The following is a 5,117-nucleotide window of genomic DNA, read 5'->3' on the forward strand; positions in this document are numbered from 1 at the left end:
TTCCCGTGCTTGAAAAATGCATCTTCTGTTTCTGATAAACCATTCTCTGTATTTCTCTATAGCATTAATAACCAAAATTAATGCTTCTCATTCCATCTGTTAATAAGAATGTCTTCAATTTTGAAAAACACAATTTTCCTTTTTTTTTCTGATAGAAGCAGACATTGTTTATATCTTTAAAAGAGCAAAAAGATGTCATAGCAGGAAATAGGATGGTTCATACAAAGATAAATCTGTGCTTTAAACAACCAATCCTGTTCTCATCAACATAATGTACACTAAATTTAAAATAATTTAACCTTACATAATCAGTAGAAAGACCTATCAAAACATCTCTTGGCAGTTATAGACACAGCCAAGACAATCTGGGCGTCTGTGACCTTGCCCTCCTAAACTGATGGAAAGGAAGCCTGGAAATGTATTATAGGTTGAGGAAAGAAAGTCACAGTGATCAAAGGCAATCAGAGTAACTTGTTACTTTTATACCATTAATATTTGTATTGTTCAGGATGGTATTACAAAATACCTTCTTCCCAACACTGATCCCTCAGTGCTTGATCAAGTGACAACACTGGCACTGTCTACATTCCTGAAACCCAGAGCACAGAGATGCCCACCACAAGACTGACCAGGATTTGTACAACAAGTAAAGAGTTTCTTGACTTCCAGTAAACTTTCTTCTCAGAACACTCTGGATACAATTTTCAAGGATCCTGAAAGGTTCTGAGAAACCAAGTCAATAAACAACCTGGGATATTCCTCATGAAATTCTGGGGCCCATAAAAGAAAGAATGCCTTCAAATCTATAAGATGATGGTGTTCTTGATAGTCATGAAGTAAATAGAAGTTTCTCATGCCAAATTGTCTAGGAAAAACAAATGTAAACTAACAAATTTGCTTTACAGGTGGAGGAGGGGAAAGTGACAGAATCGAACTTTTCTTTTCTAATTTTCTTACTATTAAATTCACTCAACAGCATTGTTTCATATTTTGAAAATGTGTTATTTTATATCAATGGTCTAGTATCTGAGACCACATCTCTATTATATGAAATAATCAAACATCTTATTGATTATTTTTATAATGCTAATAAATAAGTTTCCAGAAAGCATTATAACTCCAAACTGATTTTTAAATGTCATGTCAAAAGTACTCTCCCAACGTTCTACACTTTGGGCACTTCTTTGACCACAAAATGGCTCACTGGCTAAGTGAACATTAGGCTTATTGATAAGAGTTTCTGTTTCTCATTTAACACAAACATCTATGTCTGATTTTCCTTAAATGAAAAAAATAGAGAAGTAATCCCCAAAGAAACTAAGAACATGTCACTGAGAACACACAATTTCTCTCTGTTCTTATCCTCTCCCCTAGCCTCTTTATCCTCACAAAAAAAAAAAATGTTTAAATTATTTTAACTATCCCAAATGGATGGATGTTGGGCTTTCCTGCACATGGGAGAATGGCAAGGGCAAAGAACTCTTCTTGATACCAACATGTGGTTCCCAATACTATAAACTAATCTTTAGCCTTTAATATAAAAAAATGGAAATATGAATTTCGCTAAAAGAAAATATGTATTGGTCCCCCAAAATTTACAATGAAGCATTTTAGTATTAATTAATGCTAAATTTCCCAGGATACAAATAATATAAAGCAGCAGCAGTAAGCAATCTTAGGTAAATGCTCATTTATTTGAGCACCTAAAAGAAGCAATGGAGTCTAGAAATTGTGCCTGACCACCTGGACCTTAGACACTGCATGTTGTTCCCTAAAATCTATTCTCCCCTTTTTCTCTTCTCCTCTTTCTCCTTTCTATTCTCCCTAGTAATAGGTCTCTCAATTTTGAACTAGGCACATTGCCATTTTTATAAAGGCTCTATTTCTAAAACTCTCTTGCAAATAGAATCATAACACTGACTACTTAAATTTTCTCAAATAAAATGAAGATTTCATTTTGTAACTTTTTATTTCATTCTATTTTTCTGTTTCAAAGTATTAAGGGGGTACAAATGTTTTTGGTTACATGGATCACTTTTATAATGCTTGAGTCACAGCTGTAAGTGTGCTGATCACCCAGATGGTGTTCACTGTACCCATTAGGTAGGTTTTTACCCCTCCCCTCCTTCCCCCTTCTCGCTGATTAATTTCCATGAAGTTTTACATTCATCGGTGCACGTGTGCTCATCAGTTAGTTCCAGTTTAATAGCAAGTACATGTGGTACTTGTTTTTCCATTCTTGTGATACTTCACTTAGCATAATGATCTCTAGTTCCATCCAAATTGTTGTAAAAGGCATTAATTCATCCTTTTTATGGCTGAGTAGTACTCCATGATATATATATAGATATACATATACATATATATATACACATGCATATATATATCACATTTTGTTAATCCACTCATGAATTGATGGGCACTTGGGTTGATTCCACATCTCTGCAATTGTGAATTATGTTGCAATAAACATTCAAGTTCAAGTGTCTTTTTGATAAAATGACCTTTTTCCCTTTGGATATATACCCAGTAGTGGGATTGGTGGATTGAACGGTAGGTCTACTTTTAGTTCTTTGAGAAATTTCCGTACTGTTTTCCATAGAGGTTGTACTAATTTGCAGTCCGACCAACAGTGTATAAATGTTCCTTTTTCTCTGCATCTATGCCAACATCTGTTGTTTTTAGACATTTTAATAAAATCCATTCTAACAAGGGTAAGATGATATCTCATTGCAGTTTTAATTTAAGATATCACATTTCCCTAATGATTAGTGACACTGAGCATTTTTTCATATCTTTATTGAGCATATGTCTATCTTCTTTTGAAAAACTTCTGTTATGTGTTTTACCCACTTTTTAGTAGGATTGTTTGTTTTTTCTTGCTGATTTACTTGAGTTCTTTGTAGATTCTGGATATTAGCCCTTTATTATATGTATAGCTTATGAATATTTTCTCCCATTCTGTAGGTTGTCTATTTTCTCTGTTGATTATTTCCTTAGCTGTGCAGAAGCTTTTTAGTTTAATCAAATCTCATTTATCTATTTTTGTTGTTGATGTGATTGCCGTTGGGGTCTTAGTCATAAATTCTTTGCCTAGGCCGATATCTAGAAGAGTTTTTGCTACATTTTCTTCCAGAATTCTTATGGTTTTATGCCTTATACTTAAGTCTTTTATCCATCTGGAATTAATTTTTGTGAGTGGTGAGAGACAGGGGTCCTATTTCATTCTTCTGCATGTGGCTATCCAGTTTTCCCAGCACCATTTATTGAATAGGGGTTCATTTTCTAAGCCTGCATTGTTTGCATTGTCGAAGATCAGTTGGATGTCAGCAGATGGTTTTATATCAGGGTTCTTTATTCTATTCCATTAGTCTACATCTCTAATTTTGTACCAATACCATGCTGTTTTAGTTACAATAGCCTTGTAATATAGTTTGAAGTCTGGTAATGTGATGCCTCCAGATTTGTTCTTTTTGCTTAAGATTGCTTTGGCTATTTGGGTTCTTTTCTGGTTTCAAACAAAGCATAGGATTATTTTTTCTAGATCTGTGAAGTATGACATTGGTATTTTTTACAGGGATTGAATCAAATCTGTAAATCACTTTGGATAGTATAGACATTTTAAAAATATGGATTCTCCCAATCCATGAGCAAGATGTTTTTCCATTTGTTTGTGTCCTCTGCAAACCCTTTCCTCAGTGTATCACAGTTCTCCTTGTAGAGACCTTTCACCTCCTTGGTTAAGTATATCACTAGGTATTTATTTTCTTTGTAGCTATTGTGAGTGGTATTGAGTCTTTGGCTCTCAGCTTGACTGTTATCAGTATATAGAAACACTACTGATTTATGTACATTTGTTTTGAAAGCTGAGACATTGCTGAATTTATTTATCAATTTGAGGAGTCTCTTGGTTGAATCTTTGAGGTTTTATACATACAAGATCATGTCATCAGCAAAAAGCAATCATTTGACCTCCTCTTTCCCAATTTGGGTACACTTTATGCCTTTTTCTTGCCTGATTGTTCTGCCTAGGACTTCCAGCACTATGTTAAATATAAGTGGTGATAGTAGGCACCCTTGTCTTGTTCCAGTTCTTAAGCAGAATGTTTTCAACTTTTCCCCATTCAGCATGATGTTGGTTGTGGGTTTCTCATATATGGTTCTTTGAAATGATAGACAAAATTGACAGACTGCTTGCTAGATTAACTGGGAATAGAAGAGAAAGGACCAAATAAGCTCAATCAGAAATGAAAATTAAGACATTACAACTGATACCACAGAAATACGAAACATTATCATGAATACTATGAAAATTTCTGCACACATAAACTGGAAAATGTAGAGGAAAGGGACAATTTCTGGAAACACACACTCTCCCAAGACTCAAAAAGGAAGAAATAGAACTCCTGAATAGACCAATAATGAAAAACAAAATCAAAGTAGTAATAAAAATCTTCCAACAAAAATAAGCCCTAGATCAAATGGTAGTTCTACTTTTAGTTCTTTGAGGTATCTCCATATTGCTTTCCATAGAGGTTGTACTAGTTTGCAGTCCCACCAAAAAAAGACATTATATAAAAAAGACATCTGCACTCAAATGTTTATAGCTGCACAATCCACAATTACAAAGACGTGGAAACAATCTAAGTGCCCATCAATATATGAGTGGATTAAAAAGATGTGGTATATGTATACCATGGAGTACTACTCAGCCACAGAAAACAATGGTGAACTAGCACCTCTTGTATTTTCTTGGATGGAGCTGGAGCTCATTCTCTGAAGTGAAGTATCACAAGAATAGAAAAACTAGCACCAAATATACTCACCATCAAATTGGTACTAATTGATCAATATTTATGTGCACATATGGAAGTAACATTCCGTGGGTGTCAGACAGGTGGGAGGGGAGAGGGGGGATGGGCATATGCACACCTAATAGGTGAGGTGCACACTGTCTAGGATGGGCATGCCTGTAGCTCTGACTTGGGCAGTGCAAAGGCAATATATGTAACCTAAATGTTTATACCCCTGTAATATTCTGAAATAAAAAATATATACATAAAAAAATAATAAGCCCTGGACCAGATGGATTCACAGCCAAATTCTACCAGACCTAC

Source organism: Lemur catta, chromosome 1 (genome assembly GCF_020740605.2).
Source record: "Lemur catta isolate mLemCat1 chromosome 1, mLemCat1.pri, whole genome shotgun sequence".
Classification (NCBI taxonomy): Eukaryota; Metazoa; Chordata; class Mammalia; order Primates; family Lemuridae; genus Lemur; species Lemur catta.